We start from the raw sequence: 22,576 nt of genomic DNA on the forward strand, positions 1-22,576 counted from the left end.
AGCTTCAGTTATTAAAACCTGCTATGTCATGTTCCCCTAGCCCCTATCAGTTACAAGATAAATTCCCTCAATACTCAACAGTTACTTTTAAATCTCATTATACTTAGTGAATCAATGTTTTACTGGAATGAAAAAACCTGGTAATGAGAGTTAAAGCCCAGGAAGGTGGTTGAATCACCTTCCCCAGAGGTATTTAAAAGACATGTAGATGTGATACTTAGGGAGATGGTTTAGTGGAAGAATTGGCAGTGCTAGGCTAACAGTGGGAGTTGAACTTAAAGGTCTTAATCCAACCTAAATGATTCTATGATTTTAAGACAACTAGTTACCTTGAAAATAGTGAGTCAAGACATCTACATTTATGGCTGATTTTGTGATGAGGTGGCTCCACCTTGTCAGAAATAGTAAGACAGCTAATCTGGGAAATCTTCAAGAAAAGAATGAATCTGTTCACTTGCCTTGTTTAGTAAGTCCTACTACTTTTTAATATCGTAGCATTTTTCATCTACTGTCTTACGATAAACTTTATTTAAATAATAACAACCTTGGGTACTCCCATTACCCTATTTTACTGGTAGAATCCATTATATAAAAGCTTCAGGTTTTCTCTCTGCACATTTCTTCAAACCCATATGTTCACAGGAGAACCAGTTCATCCAGAGTTTCACCTGGAAGCATGCTGCTGAAAGTTTTTGCTAAACATTTTTGGGAAAGGACATTTATTTGTATGTAAAATTCTTGCCCTGTCTAGGCCAATGATGGAACTCCTTAGTTCATATCAGGCTCTGTTGTGGTTAAACCTCTTCAGAGCATGCTGTGAGTCCATCCCCCAACTTCATATCAAGTTAACAAATGATCAGGCAGCAGATAACCCATAAAAGAGATTGATAATTCAGTGCTTCCAAAAATGGATCCATTAAAACTGAGTGGGAAGATTATCTTTCCTCCTGCACATGACACAAATTATTAAATGGGCTGAGACAGTGGCCAACAATTTAATGGTCTTTCCATACAGCATAAGCATTCAGGTTTTTTTTTGAAGTTAAGGATTTATTTGTATTTTATAACCCTATTTAATATCTGCATCCCAGAAATTAAGAAAAGAAAGCAAAACATTATTCCTTTTATTAAAATTGTTTTCTTACCCCTTATTTAATTTTGGGCACATCCCTGAGCCCAGTTCTCAATTACATGGTTCTCTGCAGTCACCAAATGTCGTCACTTTAATCTTGAAATGGATGTTTCAAATTCATCCTGGCTTCTGCATAAAAATTACTTGGGAAAATCATAGCAATATTAAAGTACGATTTTTCTCAGAGAGTGAATATTGCCCTCAGGCCAGTGCAGGTAATTCGAGTCTGTAACAGTGAAATTACTTGACACACTGAGTTTGAATTTTAAGCATGAAAGAGTTTCCTTTACAATGCTGGAATTGAAATGTAAAAATTTCCCTTTTGCTTTCATGTTTGAAATTTTATTACTTTTGTCAATACTTATAAAGATTTGTTTTAAATAATAAGATTTATCTTGGGCATGCTTCACAAAATAATCTGCAGTTTTAATTCCCAAATGATGGCATTTTTAATGTAAAATGATGGTCCTCACTGTAGGGCTATGCTAATTATGGACTCTCAAGCACTGAGAAGGGAACTGTGACTCCTGGCATTGTGTAGCCCAAGAAGAAATGGCACTTGGCTCTACACCAGATTGAATTATTTATCAGAAAGTCATTTGGCCAGGTCTTCTTTTAAGTTTTGGATGCATCAGTCCAAATAGCACTGAAACAATCAAAGGTTCACGATATATTCTTGTTGTTGAGTTTGTCTTTGGGGAGCTGGAAAAATGAAGTGTAAAAAGAAATTGTGTGGCTTTGACCACCTTTCTTCAGAGGCAGAATGGGAGGAAAACAGTCTTACCTACTTTGTACTGATTTCCTCACACAATTCTTTCCAGGAGGAAGGTGTTTAGGAACAGTAGCTCCTCATACAGATCTCAGACATCCTCAGAAACGACACCTTCCCTCATTCATAGGAATGGGTAATGGTCCTTAAGCTGGGACTGTTACCGTCAGCTGAATATTGCTATGAAGGCTCAGTAGCAGATGGGAAGGTAATAGTTCGCAGGGTGGCATCTACATAGTGATCCAAGAGGGAGCGTTTTTTCCTTTCAAAGAGATTACCTTTTCTTTTAAAGTTCTGGTATGTCTTGAATATTACAATTACAAACACACAGGTGGACTTTTCTGACACAATGGCCCTCTGCCAAGGCTGCTGGAACTCCTGTCCTAGTGCAGCCCAGGAGGCTGTTGGCCACCCTTGTATAAGTGGGGTCATTACTGACTCATATTCAACTTTTTGTTTACCAGGACTCCAGATCCTTTTCTGAAAGAAAACAGAGAAAGGATAACATTGTAACTTCCTCAGTGTTACCACTATTTTTTTTTTTTTGATACTTCATACTTGACTGAGAGCCCTTACTATGGGCATCAGGCTATTTCTTGACAATCTCAAGTGATCTTGGGAAAAGATTTTTAAGTCATATTGTTATATGAAGCAAAGCTTCACAAGGGGGGACAATAAATGCTACCACTCAGAAATCAAATAATAAAAATCTTAAATCTTCCACTTTATGAAAAGCTAGATTTTTGGAAATTTGAGCCCTGACTGTTTTTAAACATGTGAATTGGGAGTATTCCAGCAGGTTATTTTATTCTGGGGCTTGCCACCTTACCTAATGGATAAGTACTTTTTTTCAGTCATGTATTCTTCACTGAAGACAGCATAATTTGTGGTTTCCAATGGATTTATTACCCTCTTTTTAATCCTTGTTGCTTTACATGTAACTGAATTGATAGACATGCCTTTCTCCTCTATTACATCAGTGGAACAGCCTAATCTGTGAATGTGCAGGATGTCTGATTTCAAACACTTGAGTATCACCTTGAACTGATGATACTGAGTTCCGTATGGCATGTCGACACATCTTCATCTCTTTATAAATCAGGGTGTATAAGCATGATTCCATGCATAGGATAGTTAAACAGCATTGCTCCCATTTAATAAGAGGAGGTCAAATAAATGCCTGGTAGAAAAATTATTGAAATCAATAAGATTCTTTTAATAGAAGGCAGTAAGAGGTAGTTCTAAAAAAATAACTTGCTAAAATAATAATGAAAGAGTATTTTCTTTTGAAAGTGATAAACTTTAATTTACTTTACACTTGGGCATAATTAATAAACTAAAGAATTTGATTGCCAGTGTGTTGTCTCCGAAGTGCATATCCCAGACACAATTTATTTTGTATCCATAAATAAAGAATTGTCCTCCAAGTGTGATGATGGCTTATACCTACTCCATGTACCTATATACATTACTCCAGTTCTCTTGAACATTTTTTGTGTGACTCGTTCAGAAACTCCTGAAAAAGCATTGATTTTTATATACATAAATGCATGTACACATTCACATACACATTTGGTAGACCTTAGATTGTAAGCAGCTGCAAGTTTATCCAATGTCCTGTAAATTATGATAGCAAAAATTAATTGGGATTAAAACCCATTCTTGATATAATTACCATTTTTCTACTTGTAGTTTCAAGATTAGAGGGGAAAAAAAAAGAAGACAAAATATCAAGGTTGTGCTAGGCCTGAAGGACAGGAAGGAGTAATTTACGGTGGGAGGAACAGAGGCTGTATGCCTGATACTGCAGAGACTGTCTGCATGACATTGAAAGGTCTGAGCACAGCGTTAGTTTCACAGTAAGGAGAGAGGGCAGTGTATTGACTGCATCTGGTGTGTTTAGTGAGTGGATAGCACACACGTAACTTGCATTTGAAGCTGCCGAGCTGCTCTTGTGGCAGCAAAACTATGCTGCCTTTTCCACAGGACATTGAACGGGGGATGAGTGTTGCCTGTGGGAATGAGCTAGTGCTAAACAGGTAGTGGTGGACTCCCCTCTTTGTGGCATTGCACACTGTATGGTAACTAGATTATAGAATATGAAGGGACATTCAAATACAGTGTGAGCTATGGAACTCGGCCTTGTCTTTGAGAAACAGAGATAGGAGAGGCACATGCTATGGTCTGTATTTCTTTGCCTAAGCAGATCTCAGTGAACTTGGCATTTGAATGGAGGTTTACGGTATGATCAATATGTCTCCCTATTCTCAGTTTACTGGTAGCCTTTGTAGTTCCTAAAGTTCACAAAGAAGTTGCTCTGCAGAAGTTCCAGCACTTGGGAATTTTATCCATTCCTGTTGTGTAGATTCCGGAGCTGGAGTGAGCTTTCAGCAGCCATGCATCATTAGGCTACTATGACCATTCTCTTTTTCCTGTTTTTAAAAAAAGCCAACACAAAGTTTATCAACACTAGTTCTTTAGAAATGCAAACACTGATTTCCTAGATTTGATGAAATATGAGTATTTATATTACTCCTTAGGAAGTGATTTTTCATCAGTCATTGTTTGTCTCCATGTGTTCTGGGTTTGTGCTTATAAGGTGGTTGGTTTAACTGTTAAGTTTTAATCTTTGAAAGAAACTCAACTTCACATTATCAACAAAACTGAGTATTGTTCTCCTGTTTTTTAAGAGCTTATGTAAAGTGCCCAACACTCTGCTGCCACTTCAGAATACTTGAGAATGTGCTTGTATTTGAATGTGTGACCGTAGGACAGACAGCCAAACACCTTTGGCTTGTGAGCCACACACCATAATTGGAGACCTACTGAAAACATACCAAAACTTCTGGAGCATTCAGGAGACCAAGAGCATCAGGAGTGGCTGAAAGATGGTACCTTTTCAGGTTGCCTCCCACTGTTTCATTGTAATAGCATGGAATGAGGCATGCACTGAGATTGTAAGTGAATGCTGTCATGTCAGCCTAACCTGTTTTCCCACTGCTGAGGGTTCAAATTAGTGAGTAGCTAATTGGAATTCTTACTGGAATTTGTGATTCTAGTTATTTCATATGGATGAAAACAATGCAATGAAACTATGCAAACAGACTCTTGCTAAGCAGATAGCAATGTTTTGAAAATAAAAAACAGAACTGTTTTGGGTTACTGAAAATGTTTTTGCAACTGGTAATTGTCACTCAAGATAGAGAATACCAGTAGTGACATTTGTTAACAACATTTTATGACTAACACTACAGTTTATGACAAAGCAGTGTTACAAATCAAAACTTACTGTAATTTTCTCAAAGATTTTTATGCATCCCTAGAGCTCAAGAGAAACAAAGGTACACTTTAGTTAGCTAGATGTTGTTAAATGCCCACAGAACTAGATGTAGACTCAATAAATGGTGGCCTTTTCATGGAAGGAATGGAAAGTGTTTCAGGGAAGATAAGGATTCAGAAGATAGTCAGTTCTCTTTTCTGAGACATTGGGAATCTATGCCTGACCATACTTTCAGGTGCTGTTTTTAGGAAGGTGTAGGATAATGGTAATGTGTAGTCAGTGTTAAACTAGTTTTGCCACCCATGTTCTTTGATTTTTTTTTTTTTAACTGTTAAACTTTGTGGTTTATCCTAGTGTTAGAGAGGAGAAGGCAAGATGCTTCTGTAAGGAAAAATACAGAGACATTATGTGAGATGATAATGGTAAGGAATATGGTAAGACAAGAGAGGTGGAAAACCTTTCCAGAAGGCAGATTGACTACTTTTAAGTAGCAGAAGAAAGTTTTTGATCTTGTGTAGTGATCTTGACCTAAGGCTGCTACAATGAGGAATCTTATTTTCTCCTTATCAAATGGAAAGGCATATTATCATGGCCGTCCTATTTAATTTCTCTATAGTCCATTTATTTGCATTTTCTCAACATGTTTGGAGGACTTTAAAAAATAATCCTTTTCACTGACATTTTCTTATATCTTCTTTTTGAAGTGTGCTCTGTCTATTACTATGGGAACATTGGGACTTTTGGTTCTTAAAAATATGTCAGCTGCGCCCTGTCTTTGCTCCTGTGGCTGCTTCATGTTTCTGGGATAAAGTTACAGTCCTGCATTTATTCCAGTTTTGTCCAAGAAAATTTATTCTCTGTGAGGAATCTAAGTACATAAAACTATCATATGAAAGAATTAGAAATAGGTATTTTTGGAAACATAATGATTTTTTTTACATTCTGAGGATGATTTATGAAATGTGATTGATCTTGTTAATATTTCTTTTTTTTAAACCTTGGGTATTGTGATAATAGCTCTCAGATTTCCCAGGTATTTACACTTCATGGCACTGATCCTGAAAGCTTTTCTTTGGTGACGGTTGTCTGATCTGTAGAGGACTCCACCAGAAGCAATGGGACTCTAATATATGTAGGACTCAACCCAAGCAAAGGAAATTTCAGAGGCAGAAATATAATCTATAAACAACAAGCAAGACATCTAGACAATTTTCTGATTATAATACACATGCCCATTTGTACAATTGTAGCTCAAATATTGCATTTCCAAAAACTTTTCAGAAGAGTAAGAGAAGCAGGTATCTTCATATCTACTTAAACCTTTAACTTCATAGTGTTACTTGACCACATATATTAGGGAACAGTGCTATTAATTTACCGTGGTAGAAAAATTACTCTTAAACAAGAACAAAGGGTAAACATGAATAACAACACTAACAGTATATACAATCAGTCTTACCAGACAATATGTTAAGTATTTCTGTAACAAACCCAACTGAAAACTTCAGACTGGCTCATATAATTAGGCTCCTTTCCAAAAGTAATCCATTAATACAATAGCTGCGCAAGTCCCAGTTCAACTTAATTTCACTGACTTTGATTTTTGGACCAAAAGCATTAAGCTTGAAGTAGTGAAAAATGTACAAAATGTGCATTCAATTAAGGAGTAATTAGATACTCAATCACCCTTACATCACACTAGGGATTATCCAAGAAAGAAGAGAGATACTACTTACTGCAGTGTATAAAACAGTTTTCGTAATTAGTTTAGCACTAATTGAGATTGAGAACGTGTCACTGTGTCACAGTATTAGTTTGCCTACGTGGAACCTTAAGAACACAAAGTTTGTGGCTTCTTTTGAGCTTCCTCACTCAGCTTTTTCAGCCTTAATTCCCTGATCCAGTATCATCAGTCCAAGCAAGAGGAACTGTTTTGTTCACTTCAGGGAGGGGGTTGGTTCTTGCATCCTTGTGTTAGTAGCCCACTGAAAAACATGCCAAGAGTTTTCCCAGAGATGGCAATCTTATTATTACATGGTTTTTTTGATGTTACACCTTTATACCAAACCCCAGGAAGAACTGGGAATGCTCTGTGCTATTACGTGGAGTGTAACTGTGGCTAAAAGTAGCTGCTCCGTGAAGGGCTTACAGCCTCCGCTTAGAAGGCAACTGGTAGAAAGTTCTTCAAGTTGACCATCAAATAGTCCTGCTGACAGACATCATGACTTTTGGGGATATTGGATAGTAACCAGGAAGCACATAGAAATCCTGGCACCGATTGTCTTGTGGGTAGACACTGATTTCTTAACAGCACTGCTGGTGACTGACAGCCTCTACATTCCCTTCCTCTTTAAGAAAAGTGTGGGAACTCTCTAGAGATGCATTGACTCTTCCTGCAAGCAATCGTGGCCCCAGGTGACCATTTGCATCCATGCATTTTTTGATTTTTTGTGTGTATGTGCTGAGCTATAGTTAGCACTAAAATAACCTCGGGAAAAAATGAGATTATTAGTACAAGAGAATGAAATGGTTTGGCACAGTTATACCTACCACTTCTGAACCGAGAGCACTGGAATAACCTGAGCAGCTGATTTCCTAAGGTTATGCTGAAGCACAAGAATATGTGTTTGCATGAAACAAAGAATTGAGTTTTCTCTGCTGTTAATTAATAAGAATATTACTGGTGTTAGGAAGGACAAATTGCGTGATTGCTTTCTGTCTCCTGAGCCCACCTGAGTCCCATGAGAGCTGTGTACTCAGCACTTTACTTGGTAGGGCCCCTAAAATAGTAAACAGTAAAAAATTCTCTGTGACTAGTAAATTTTCCTCCCTAATTTACCACCATGGTCTCCACATTAGAATCAGTTACCTGACTAATTCAGAAAGCCAATTGTAAAGTTTTGTTTCAAGTTTATAATTTTATCACTGTGTTTAACTTTGAATTTTTATTGCCATTTCCTCCATTGCTAGTAAATCTTCCAGTTCTGGCTTTACCCTAAAAGAGAAGAATCGGGACCATTATGCCACTGAAGTATACACTCTGAAACTGCCCCCACCTGCTGTCATGAAATCCCAGCTTTTAGTTTTCCCTGTCTCCCTGGCTGGACATAAACAGTCTTTCAGACCCACTGTGGAGGAATTTCAGTAACATAATTGTTCCATTCTCTTTTCAGAAAGTGGGAAGACAATGCTCCCACAGTGCCCTCAGATGAGAAATGGAAACTTTTGAGGCTGCTTCAGTTGAACCACAAAGCCTGTATTGTTTGTCATCATCTAATTCAGCCTTGATAGACAGCTGTGACAGTTGGTCTGTGTGAAATTCTGTTGGCCCAGTGAAATTCTGGGAATGGGGCTGTACATTAAGAGAAGAAATCACATTAAATCTTCCAATTCACAGTTAACTATTTTAAAATGGTAATTATCATTGCTTATATATAGTTACTTTGCCATAGCATTCAATAGTGGTTTGTGATCCAAGTAGTATTAATTTTAAGCTTGGTATGAATGTTAATATGTAGAAATACTCATTATTATTTTGAATGTTAGATTTAATTTTATTCCATATCATCTCTTGTGCTGTCAGTAACCATCTTTTCTGTAGAGGGGAGGTGCGTTCTGTAAAACTAATAAAAACATTGTTTGTTCACAGTGAGTATTATACAAATTCAAAATTAATTTTTGGGCAGAAAGGAGCACTTTTCTGCCAAACCTATGCCCTTAACACGATTTATCTGAATAAAGCTGGATGACATTTGCATTACTAGGAACCTTACTGAAATAAAGGACAATTTTGAAGCAAGGAAAATTAACTGGTATAACAATAAACAAAATCATCTGGATTATTTTCTACTTGACGAGTTGTTGGACTTTGCAAAGAAATGTTCAGTTCAGGCAGAAAATGATCAGCCTTTGTTCTCCTGTGAATTATGATTGTTCTGTTTGTTCTGTACATTGCTGTGGAGGGTGGTCTGGGGACCTGCTCTGCATGCCCTGAGCTCACTGCACAGCATGGGGATTGCCATGTTTGGGCCACACATCTGACAGAACAGATAAGGGAATGGCAGTCCAAGGCAGCTAGTGAAGCTCATAGCTTCTGATTCCTGCAAAATACCAAGATCTGCAGAACAGAGTCAACAATGTGTGGGCAATAGCTTTGATCACCATAGCTGTCAGTGAGGTCCACTTTACCAACATGAGAAGGGCAGGTTTAGGCAGAGACCTACAGGAGTGGAAGAACGCTGGAGGCACAGATGGCAAGCTCCAGGCCAGGGCACAATGGAGATGCAAACCAAGGGTTCACAAAGGGGACGTTACTCCCTTGGAGCAGATTGGTGAGTCATCAATCACAGAGTCATCACCAGGCAATGGTAAATGCAGTGTCAGAAGGCATGCTTAATTACCTTGTCAAGGGTTATGGGGAGAGCTGCTGCTGAATAATGAGTTACGAATTCTCTGAGTTATTTATGTGTATATTAGGGACAGCAGAAACAATAGGACAACCCCACACACCACATGTGAGCTGCGTGAGGGGGAGTGGGTAGGGCTGACTATTTCCCTTGTTCATAACTGTGCGTACTGCAGAAACACGTGCTTCCTATGGAGAGACATGCAGCTGCCCTTGACAGCATGCATTGCAATAAATGCTAAAGGATGTACAGCAACACCATGAAGTCATCTGTTTTTTTTGGGCTTAGCAGTGTAGCAATTGGCACATTGCTCTGTGGGCCTATATAAACTTGTATTTCTTAGGGTTACATTTAAGGGAGTCCCTCTCCACCTTCCACCCAAATTTAATGAAGTATAACCCCATTATCTAGTCCAGGGGTTCAAGGTTTCAGTGCTGGCCAAAACCACGTCTTGCATCTACAAGGTCCCTAGCCCTTCTGTAATGTCCATGTAGCAGCTTCACCGGCTCCTGCCCCTCTTCCTTCAGCAATGATTCCCCACGCAGCTGCAGCTAGAACCTGGAGCCCAACCCCAACACGCTGGTCACCAGAGCCTGGCCTCCTGCTGGTCCACATCTTGCCATGGGGCAGGGAGGAGTCTCTGCATAAAGTCTGCTGCAATGGCCTGCAGTGGCTGGGCCGGACTGTCCCTGGTTTTTGACAGGAGCCTGATAGTTTGTCCTAGTTGTCAGGCTTGGTACTAAAATCTTGAAAAAAACCCCCTCGAAACAAAGCCTTACGAGGTGGAAGTCAGCTGCTTTCTGCCAGTTCAAGACGTATTCCTATCTCCTTGCACCCAGCAGCGACAGAGCCACCCAAAAGTGGAGTGAACCCCATTCTGAACCAGGCAATTCCCAGGTTGCCTCTGCAATAGCTCATTTAGAAGATCTCCCTTTGCACACAACACATTATTAACTACTGAGTATTAACTGAAAGGAACTGTAGTATTAATTTGGCAAATATTGACATTATGATGAAATCTGAAATAGATTTATTCTCTAAATAAACATGTTCCTTATCTTGGAGCTGGTTGATATTATTCTGGCTGTGAAATACAGATACATTGCAAAGCAAATGATGTAATGTCTCCACCAAAAAGTCCATTATTTCCTTTTCCTGTGCTCCTTTCCTGTGTTTGCTGTTCTTTCCTGCATTGCCTTGTAAAGTGAACTTCTAGTTGTGTAAATGCTGCTACAGAGGAATTGAGGTTAGTAAATTTGTGTCAACATTTGTCAGACTTTCTTTTTCTAGGCTTGGCTTTGAAAGAGAAAAAAAGGCTCCACTGGTAAAAATACTTGTAACTGTTTTTTCTGTAGACCTGCATCTAATTATAACAACAAATTAATTCACAAAACACACCCATTCTAGTGACAGATTGGTCAGCCCACATTCGTGGTGTGTTGGGAAAAGTTAAATTAGTCTTTTTTGGTTTTGGTAGGAATCTGCAGGGAAGAGTTTGCAGGAAGGGCTCTCTGTGTATTGCTTCAGTTGTACTGTACCCATGAGAGGTTTTATTGAGTGTGGTGAGCCTTTGCTACTCTCCAGTTAGAATTCCATGTGCCTGCCTTTCTATTAACATTTTTAAGAAATCATAAAAACTGATAAAAGTATTCTGAGGATAGTGTAAGGCCCTAAATTGGTAATTTCCTCTTCAAGCCTACAGCCACTAAAATTCTTTAGAATCAGATTGCTATCTGCACTGGAATTATTTTTAAAGATAATGTTAATGTGTGTAATGCTTGACGTAATTTTAAAGATTGATGAAAAATGTGAATTATAAGTTTTCAAGAGGTGTGGAGCAGTTACACACTTGTTGATCAAAAATTAATGGCATAATACTTTAAAGCAGCTGTGTACCTCATGAGGCAAAAGCTGGCTCTGCAGCCTGCTGGTGAATTTTAGGAAGGTGGGTATTGGGGATAGGAAGAAATCCAGCTCTTGGGAGAAGGCAGGTGAGGTGGGGCAGGACATCTGCTGTTAATGGTCTTCCCTCTCCAGGTGATGTGTTCTTTGGGTTCCTCTAGTTTTCTGGAGCTCCTGGGAAAACTTAGAGGCTTCAAGCTCTTAGCTTGGCTACAGATGGACTTTGCACCCTGGGATGTGATCCTGGGCTCCTCCTTGTTCGGGTTAGAGGAGCCTCTTAGAGAGCACTGTGCCTCCTTACGTTTGCTTTCTGCCCTGGCTCCCACATTTCCCTTCCCTTATGCAAAAATCAAGGCATAGGTGGAGCAATAATGAACACTAGGCTTGTTCCAAAAATACACCTGGGAGGTCACCAGGCACAAATTGGTGTGGGTTAAGGGACAGGCTTGATCCCAAACATTACAGTGGCAAACATGGTATGGTAGCTGTGTATAGGAACACGTGTGAACTAGGATACTGAGTCTAAAAGGAAATAAGAGTGGTCCTTGGCCAGTGTCCCTGGCCATTCTCCTTGTCTGTCTTCAAAAGGTTGATTCATTCACCCCTGAGGGTAATTGGAGGCTACTGTTGCTGAAGAGTTAAAAGCGCTTAATAACAGGGCAATGTAAAGAAAAAATAATTTTACTGAGAATTTTCAGCTGACTTTTGCTGAGACTGCAGAAGCAACGAGGATGGGGAGATCCATGCACAGGCAGCTCCACAAGAAGTCATACACATTGGCGTTCTCCAGAACCTGCCAGCGTGCAGCTGCCATAAGCTCAGACTTGCCTTCATTGAGTTTGACTGGTGGGCACACCAATGGCGCAGTAATGGTCTTGTGCAAATTCCTCCTTTCATGGCTGTCACATCAACTCCAGTGAGAATGAAGAGAAGTTTCTTTCCTTGTAGAAATGGAGGAACCCCATGGTGAATGATGGCTGCAGAGGAAAAGGGGAAAACCCTCTCTGGGTTGAGGATTGTGGAAAGAGGACAAATTTTGTCTTGCCTTTTCCTCCTTGGCTGGATTTAACACCAGCATGGAGTTGGCTTTGAGGTGTGTTCTTCCTTTGTACATGAGTGCTGCCTGCTGAAATATCAGGCATTTGGAAAACCATCTACTGCATCTCCTGAGTCTGAACCATACAGGATGTGTTTGCCAGTGTTTATGTGGACATCTATTTATGAAACCTGTCATTGTAAGCACATCCTTGTAGCATGCTATACATAGAAAAACTTATTTTTTAAACAAGGCCGATTTAAAATGAGCTTTAGGACTTCTAATTGAAGTTTGTAAATTCTAGTATGAAGACTGTGTTCCTAACATCAGTTCACCAGTACTGTACGTATATTGTTGGTATTTGTATAATTGGATATTTCCCCTTTGCTTAATGAACAGATAAGTCCTGTTCCCTTCTCTTTTCCCCCATTATTCATTATTCAGTCCCAGATCCTTTACACTGAATGTTGTTAGAACTTGCTCTGAAGACATAATAATTTGTTTTCTTATGGGGAAGGAGATTGTTTGAATGCTTCGGAGGTATTAATGAACTTACCTTTACACTCACGTTGCGAATGCCTTCTGCCCTGTATCCTGTGAGGACTGCTCTCTGATCACAGACTGTCTATCCATATGATGCCAGGCATAAGAAAAAGACCCAGCAGTCAGCCGTGTTAGAGAGATACTCTTTGTATTGATCTGCAACACGTCGTCCAGGAGAACTTGCTATGACCTTACCTGCAAAGTTAAAAACCCAGCATTGACTCAGCAGTCAGGTCACCTGTTCAGTCTTCTCCCTGATCAGTTTGCTGAGATGATGACTGCTACTTCAAGGTTTGTTTTTCAGTGCTGGGTCATTTTTTGTCTCCCTTCTGTTAAGTATCTTCAAGTCCTTCTCACCAGTGTTCTTACCATGCTGTGTACAGTGGCAGTGCAGCTCTTTATTTCTGCTTGCCCTTCCTCAGAGCCTGACCCCATCTTGATCCAGAGAGGCCCTTCTCCTCCCCAGATATCAGGCAAACAGCTGAACATGGGGTATGAGAAGGGGAAATGTTAGATAAACTTGAAAAGAACTTGCCCTATAAAGTACACAATGAGCTGTTTAAGGAAAAAGAAAGCGTAAAGATAGCATACTGCAAAAACAGCATAAAGAAACCTCCTGAAGCGTCATTTTCTCTAGCAGGGGTGTGGCTGGAAATACTCCTGCTGTGCTTGTATCTCAACTCACTTGTGTTGGAAGCCCTCTGTTCTGGGTTGGGTAAACCCAGCTTGACTGATTTACTGCTGGCTCCCAAATCGATGATTAGAGATCACATCTAGCAAGCCTTGTTCCTCGAGACTGCTGCTTTCCTGCCCCTCTCCCACCAGTGCCAGGGAATTGGCTGCTCATCCTCGGGCACTAATCCTTATCTCAAACACTGACTCTTCAGCACTTGAGAAGACTGGACCTTCAAGCACATAAGCAACTCTTGTGCTTAAAATGTAAGGCGATGTTTGTGACATGGAGATAAAAACATCTTGATCTGACATAGACATAAACTCTTTGCCTCCCTTAGGCTTTAATATAAAAACGCACTACAAACAGTGCTTTCTGAAGTGCCTCCCATGTAAACATCTGACAGGGGTGAGCGTGAAACAGATGAAAGCTGTGATGTCAGTGAAACACATACAACTGCATATGATACAATATGTCAGCTGTGTTTTAAATAGCAGGTGTAAAGCAGTTCTGGAAAACATGTGTTTAACCTCATGTTGTGAAGATACCAGATTATTTTTTTTTTGGATGCACTATAGGTCAGTTGGAAGTGAATTTCATTGTCTTGAATCATAATTAGAAAAAGGCTTGGTCTCTTCAGTGGGGTAATCATATGTGTGGCTAAGCAAAAAGAAAAAAAAAAAGCAAACCAAAGGTAGGGGAAAGATTTATTCATGGCCTAGAAACATGTAGTAATTCACATAGATAAGGAGATGTTTACTCAAGAGACAAATAAAAAACAAACACAAAAAACCCTGAGAGCTGTGTGCTCTTGGCAGGGAAGCCAGTAATGATTACCAAGTGCATGAGTCTCAGTGTGAAATATAGGCTGCGATTTAGCAGATGTGTTGCAGCATCTTGAACCTTACTGATTTCCTGGCATTTTATGTTGTGACCACCCCAGTTCCACACAATTTAAAATGAAATCCTAGAAACACACGAGGCCAGAGCATCTCAAAATATCTGTGACTAGGGCTGTAATGAATGAATATAGGACTTCCAGAGCCAAAGAGCCTGTTTTCAACAGGACCCAAGGTATCTGGCCTTCAGATGATGATGTGACTGCGCAAAATTATTACAGGTGTCCTGTAAAGATGTTTAATTGCACTATATTATCCAACCACTAGATGTCTGCATACTATAGAGCTTCAGGCAGGGTTTGATCCCCAGCATAAAGAGCAAACAAAGAATATTTGTATCTGCAGATGTCTCTCTATTATAATTTGGTATCTGTTTTTTGTGACCTATGCCCCTTGTTCAAGGAGAGGCCTTTGAGCAAAGACATAATCTGCAAGAAAAATTACATACGTGAAAATTGAGGCTGTTTTCTACTACAACCGGAAAGAAAACTGTAGATTAAGCCATTTGTTGAGATCACATCTACTCAGATAAAATTCACAAATAAACGTCAGAAATCAAATCCAAATTGCTGCTACCTAAGTCATCAAATTCCAATTAAGCATGGTCAAGTGGCACCACGAAACAGCAGTAACCCGCCACAAAGACAGTGGCAAGTCAAGCTGTGGTGGCACTGTCCCCAGGAGCAAGGGTGGTTACAAGTCAGTGCTGCAGCCCCAGCAGGCCCCAGCTCAGCACTGTGGCTCCGGACACTGCCCTTCCAGCATCGCCATGGTTGCATCAGAAATGTCTGTGGTGTTGGGGCCAGCGGCAGCAGAGCCGTCAGTGGCTTTGAGGAGCACTGTGAGTCCCGGTGCTGGTTTGCTTCCAACTCTTCAGGGAGTCCCACTGGTTTTTGCTGCTTCTTACTCGCAAAATGGAGCTCATCTGTTAGATTTTAATGCAGTTGGTGCTGTTAGGAAATGCAAAACTGAGAGCTGTGAGCCCAGGTCCCCAAGGACTTCCTTTGTAGTAATAAAGACAAGGTAATAATTTAATACGCTAAAGCAACACACACATCTTTCCTAACAATAGGAAAGCCCAGCCTAAGTGTGTGCTGCATGGGCAGATGTTTACATATCTGTCTGGCATAAATGGTCCTCTCACAGGATTTCCCCAAGGCTCAGTGATCGGCAGCCCTTCCTAGGTGCTAGCTGGGCTGAAATGCCAAGAATGGGATGGGGAGAAAAAGTATCTTATGCTTTCAGGGCCTTTGCTAGTGCCTGGAAAACAAGTATTGCTTGAGTTTAGACACCCAGCTTGAGAGGTCCCTGTTGTGTGTGTTCATAGGTTAAGAACAAATGGAGTTTGTGAAGAAATTTTGTGAAAATTACTGGTTTATGCAAGGCAGTACCTGCAGTGCCTCAAATAAGCACCAATATAGAGGCAGATTAACCATGCCCTATAGCCCTTAAATTTGAACTCTGCCTCCTCCTGCCAAAGCCTCTTGACACCTGTATCATGTTGCTTTTGTTTGCTTGCTCCAAGATACAACCTCCTCTTGCTTCTCCTGATGGGACACTTTCCGTTGCTGGTGTGCGTTCTTTCCAAAACGCATTTAGTAGTGGATGGCTGAAGAGCACAGCTGCTTTTTGCGTGCTACTTGGTATTATAGTATTTACCCTTTCCCAAAAGGATTTGTGTGGTGCATTATGTTCAGGCTTTCCCTGCTTCTTTACATCTCTTGGTTAGTTAATCAAGTAACAGTTCTTAAATCCAGTTTCTCATTAACAAAATTGAATCTAATATTAAAGATTCATTCTCATTTTGGAGTTGATTACCATAATTGTGGTTAGTGTTCCATCACAATTAACTTTGTTTTTAATCACTAAAAGGCTAACAAGCTCATTTCACACCCTTTTCATTTGGTAAATGCAGAGAAGGAAGATCTGATTGGTGTCTTGTCATTATGAGCTGCAGAAACTTTCTTTCACTGTCCATAACAGTGAGTGTCAAATTCATGAAGCTGAGGGACAGAGTGACAAGGAGATTTTTCTGTTTTCAAGAAGTGGAGGTGCAAATGATAGGTTGCCATTGCCACTTTTTTTTGAATTGTGAATGATAAACTGTGGTGTTCACTGCATTCCTGTACAGTAACACCTACTCTTTTTAATTCAAACCCCCCCGAAATTATTTTGAGCAGATGATTGGTGTTGAGAGAAGAGCCTACAGTGTGCATAATCTTGGGGTCTCAAAAGTAAGGAATCAGTGAAGCGCTTGAATGATTGGTCTTTGTTTGACCTGCAAGGAAAAAAAATGTCCTTTTTGACATTTCTAGTATTTTTCTGAACCAGAATGAATTTTGAATTATGTCAGAATACCCTAAATTACCAAGATTTAAAATTTCAACCAGTTTTATTCATGTTCTATAGCACCTTTGTCAGCTAAATTTCTCTTTTTGTTTAGTATCCAGCTCCTTTCTAGACCAATGTGCATTCTGCCCTTGTTTAGTTGATTTTTTTTTTTTTATTTTTCAAAGACAGAGAGGCAAGATATTAATGCTCTTTGAGAAAGTATCTGACAGTTGTTCCGTAAATGAAGAGGGTGATAATGTGACATTACTGTCTCTAAATAGGAGAGACTTTGTGATCTTGAATACACACCTCCTCTTGCTAATTAGCCACTTAAAAAAAGAGCAATCTGGTATTACTTTGGTAATCTTTTCATATAGGAAGACATCTAGCTACAGATAGATGATATTGCTTTTACAGTTTTCTTAATTATGCTGCTTTCCCACCAATTTCTAAGGAAGAACCCAAATATCTTCAATTTTGGCAGGCTCATTAGGCAGCAAGAGACCAGGTGATGAGATACCCCCGTTCCCCTCACTTTCCTTATGCATGTCCCTAGCAGCCAGAAGGAGAGAAAAAACCCCATCAAAACATTGTCTTCTTCCCATCAATGAATTCCAGCTGACATTTTAGCTGTGATGGATGTCCACATGCAGGGGTAGAGCTGTTTTCACCCAAAACAAAGCAGTGGCACCTGTCAAGAGGAGGACTTTTGGCTAGAGGAAAGAAAGGAGTTAGAAATCTGTCAAGTCTAAAACTGCTCTCAAGAGTTTTTCAATTACTAATTTAATGAGATCATGTGGTATTTTTTATCTGCTTAGTCTCTTAAATTGTCGTTCGTTATATTTTAATGAGATTTTCTTCATCTCCTCCAGATAGAGTCCTCCCATTTTATCGGAGCATTCTTCCTGTTTGTTTCCAGCTGTACAGACTTACATTCAGAGCTGTAGTAAAAATATATTCAAGTCCATATGCGCAATCCAGACTGCTTCACCGGTGACTTGTAATTACTTACGATCAACAACATTAAAGCGGAAAGATTCACTCCATTTGGCCTGGTCTTCATACAATAGACTGCAGATTTTCACCCAGTTAATTCCTTCATCAAGTTGAGAACCTTGCATTGACCTTCTGCCTAGTCCTGCGTTTCCTTTAATCCATATTCTCAATGCTTTACCTCTGGTACTAGGTGTAACTGTTTTGTTTCGCATCTTCTGTGTCATGTGCTTTTTAAATTTTTTTTTCATTTTTTAAGTCAGATCTCATTAATTTTTGCTCATCAGCTTTCCTCCAGCTTTTATACTTTTCACTTTCTTCCTAGATTCTTTCTGTCACATACCATTTCTGTCAACAGGGCACACACAGGCTGTGTTTCCACAGCATAAGATCTGTGTGCTCCTGGATCACCCCATGGTACAAATCTGATCTGAATGAGGCACAGGCATATTTCTGATGAATTAGCCAGGGTATAGGGTATGGATATATGCCAGGCTTTATCCCAGCTATGGGTAAACAGATGATGTGTATTCAGCATAAAATTAGAGTGGGCAGGATGAGCTAAAAACTGATCTGTCAAGACAGATTGAAGTAGTACTAAGAATTCAGAATATTTGGAACAAATTTGAACTGACAGACTGAAGTTGTTTTAGTGTTTTGTGTCATATGGCCACAGGGTTTTTGATCTTGTAATAAGCATCTTAAAACAGGTTTACCATCTTGTCTAACTACAGCCTCAGTAACGCCAGTGTCAAGAATGTAATAAACTTTCTGATATTAAGACCAGAAAGAATCCTTCAGGTAATTTCCCCCAATCCCTGAACAACCCAGACGGTAGAAATTCCTTCATTAATCCACATTATGTTCAATAACCTCCCATTGTTCTTTAATATTAAGGCCCCGTCATAGAAAATACGTGAAGCATCCAGCAATACAATGTTGTGTGGCCAATACAGTCAACACATCGTTTAGGTAGCATGTCTAGGGTTTGTACCTTGAGTCACCCTTTCACTCTGAACCTTGGCAGACCTTTTAGATTAGAAACAGCCATCCTCAACCTGAGTCTTGGCACTCCCTGAGACCCTTCTTTCCGAGGATATTTAGCTCAGCACGCTGATCTATACTGTGCTGTAGGGAGAGGCTGGTGAGACACTTGCCCCAGGACACCGCTCCCAGCTGCATTTCATTTGATATTTGCAACTCACCCCTGGAGCATTCTATGAGAGGGCTCTGCTGCTCTTTCCCTTCTGGAAAACCGCTTTGTAGGAGGCGGGGGTATGGGCACTCTCCTATGGACTGAGGAGGAGAAGTCACTCATCTGGACCTCACCAGGAGACAGTACTGCCTGTTCCCTTCTGCCAGCAGAGATGGGGCAGAAAGTGAGTGTGCTGCTCGGCTTGGCTCAGCAGCCCTCTGCTCCCCCAATGCTGGCAGTCAGATAGCCACCAGCAGAACAGAAAGAGGAGCTTAGGCAAGCACCGGTCTTATCAGGGAGAGGCAGGCATCCACAGCTGCCTGTGTACAACCCATCTGCGAGAGTGCTCCTCTGCCATTGCTGTGCTACAGGCTGAGTGGTGTGGCTGCCAGCGTCAGCCTGGCTGGGAGGTGGGGGCTGCCAGTGCTGCCTCCCACATCTGGCTGATGTCTGTAGCTTAGGGTAAGGCACCAGCCGTGGATAAGAGAGATGGTCGCCACACAGGGTAATTCCATTGCCTGATGCTTGCCAGCTGAAATCTGCATCTGGCCATTGGAGGCAGTCCACTCTTGCAAGGGGTTAGCAGGCTTGGCACATCCAGGGCTTGTGCCTCAGCCAGGTACAAGATGGACATGCAGTCTAAGAGACTACCACCAGCACCGGAGACTGCAAAAAAGAGTAACCTAAAGAAAAGCTCCTCCAGCCCTACCATGGGAAAGCCACAACTGACGCTGAAGCTTGAACTTTATGAGATAAAAGTTGTCCTTGCCCATTTGTATGCCTGCAGATTAGGTATACAATTAAGGGGGCAGCTGAGTGAGAAGATAAGAAGGAAAATAGGACATAAATCAGTCAAAACAAATCCAGTATCTTTCCTGTCACTGCAACCAGGTGATGGGTCTTAAGCAAAGACCCAAAAAGGGGCGCTGACCAATTCCAACAGGGACACAGGAATCTCTGTGGATGCACCAAGAGTGACAAAGATCTTTTTACTTTTAGAAGCTTTTGATAAAATGGGTGATTAATGACACATAAAAGTGTTTATGCACTTCTTGGGAAAAATATTTATCTCTTTCTACCCACTTCAGTGCATAAAACCTCTTGATCTGATGGTATAAGGATTGGATTTAGCCAAAGTGTAATACTTTTCTCTGAAAATGACAAGTCACCTTTGTAATGTAGCAAAAATGTCTACTACCTCTGTGCATATTCAGGGATCACCTGCTGGATATAAGTTTCCACTCTTTCTCACTCCTGTTAGTCCTGCAGCTGGAGCTGCAGGACAAATGGGTCTGTTCTCTTCTTCTGACTCACAAATCTCTTGTTTTTAAACAGGAAATCTCTCTTTGTTTCCTGTTTTCCAGGTACTACAGAATCAGTAGGGGTAGTTCAAATGTTTAACTTTTTCAAAGCTCTGTTCAGGATCTGTCTCTTACATAGTACCTCAGGCAAGTCATCTCTGAGCAGTAGGATATGGCCTGGAAGCTATTTATTGTCTGCTTGTCATGCTTGTTATATACTTGCACAGGTTTGCCAGAGCTGCAGTAAGACTTTCTGGTACCCAGAGTATCTAATAGTTTGTCCTTCTAATAATGCAGTTTGAATGAATATTTGTCCAAATAGTTAAATGCTCAAATAAATAATTAAATATTAGAGTTTCAGGCACTACCTACTGATTGTTCACAGTATGTTACAACAAAACAGCATTGGTTCTGCCTATCCATGTAGTCAGTCTCTTGAAAAAGGGATTGCTGGCATGGCTGGAAATGGATGAACTCACTGTTACCTGCAGCCGGATTGCTTGTGCTTTGGGAGAGAAAGGCAGAGCCGCCTCAGTGTCCCTGATGGACCTTATGGAGGTCTGAAGTTTCACTGCTGGATCCAGGTGCCCAGTTCTTGAGCTGGAAGTGCTTGATCCTTCCTGGGTCACTGAAATGTGGGGTAGTCAAAATAATGATTCATCCTCTCTTCTATGGGCCTTACTTGGGTGATGTCTGATGGGGTGCCTTCAAGCAGGCTTGACAAGAACATTTGTTCCCAGAAGAGCTCTCCCCTTGCTGTACACGAAGACTGCTGCTGCTGTAAAACCGCAAGGATGTTGAGCTGCACTGACTAGTCCTATGAGCACTGAGGAAAGTGTGGCTGATGGGTATTTGTATAACTTGATTTAGGGAGCTTCCCATGTGAGCCTTCCCTGTCTCCTTAGAAGGTTTTTCCTCTGGGCTAGCCATGCTCAGCTTCAGTGACCATGTTCCCCTACCTTTCCCCATCCTTCTTGGGTCCTTCAGGGTAGGCACATGGTAGTGCAGCAGGGCACCATGAGGACTGGGGGCTCCCTGGGGTGGCAGGGCAGAGCCTGGCAGCCTGTCATGTGCCACCACCTCAGACAGGAACAGCCAGGGGTGCTGGGACAGCCCCTGTCCCAGCATCAGGCCCCTCCCTGGGGACAGGGGCAGGCCTGACAGCACCCTCAGGCAGGGACACAGAAATTTCTCCTGTGCCTAACAGCCTGTGACCCACCTCAAGGCTGTGAGCTCGTCTGCCAACAGCCCTGTCCTCTGAAGAAAATCTGTGCCCACTTCTGCTATTTTCTGCACCAGGCACTTTGGTTTAATCTGTAATCTCTGTGGTACAGAGAAGCCACCATCCCACCTGAGAACTGCGGTGCAAGTGATGACCAGGTGCTACCAGTCCCATGTGGCACCACCTCCTGGTGGTTCCCGATGCCCCTCTTTCCCGTCCTCTCTGCTTCCCTCGCGGGGCTCAGCCCAGGGGACAGAAGAAGCCCTCAGAACAATCTACTCTCCAGGACTGAAATACGTGCACAGCTTGATTTCATGGGCCTCATCAATGTGTCTTGGGGAGAAAAGCAGCTGATTAAGCAGTAACACCCCCCTTCACTGCTAGAGTGAAAACTAGTACAATAAAACATTTTGTATGTCACCCATCTCCTGAAGTTAAAAAGAGTAAGAGAGAGGAAAAGCAAATAATTATGTTTTGAGTAAAGCAGAAAACCTCCTGACCAGAAAAGGAGCTATTTACACATGCTCTTCAGGCAATCATGGGCTAGCCAATTTGAAATTAGTATCACTTCACACCTATTTCATAGCTCTTTCTTCATTCCTTGTGCACATTACTAATCTGTGACACTGTCCTGCTTACTGGCTTTCAGCAGTGAGGAGGAGCATTGCCTGGAAAGAAGAAGCAGGGAGAGGTGAGGTGACCTCACGTGGTGGTTCTCAACAGCCAGGCTGTCACCTTCTGCTCAGTCAAGCTTGTCCATCCTAGTGGAAAACTGCTTCAATAATCCTTGCTTTGTCCTGTTTGCATTAAATACAGAGAGCTGGGAATGTGTTCTCATCTATATATATCATGTCCCTGCCCATGACAGAGGAGTTGGAACTAAATAATATTTAA

The 22,576-nt window shown here is 41.1% G+C and overlaps 1 protein-coding gene across 2 annotated transcripts in view; it reads left to right on the forward strand.

The window, feature by feature from the left end:
- Nucleotides 1-9,020, forward strand: part of CA8 (carbonic anhydrase 8) — a 46,895-nt gene extending 37,875 nt beyond the window's left edge. For both annotated transcript variants that reach the window (XM_055799997.1, XM_055799996.1), the window contains one exon: nt 8,355-9,020. The gene's annotated coding sequence lies outside the window, so the exon portion shown is untranslated. The remainder of the gene's footprint in view (nt 1-8,354) is intronic.
- Nucleotides 9,021-22,576: the final 13,556 nt, after the last annotated feature.

Source organism: Falco peregrinus, chromosome 3, assembly GCF_023634155.1.
Source record: "Falco peregrinus isolate bFalPer1 chromosome 3, bFalPer1.pri, whole genome shotgun sequence".
Classification (NCBI taxonomy): Eukaryota; Metazoa; Chordata; class Aves; order Falconiformes; family Falconidae; genus Falco; species Falco peregrinus.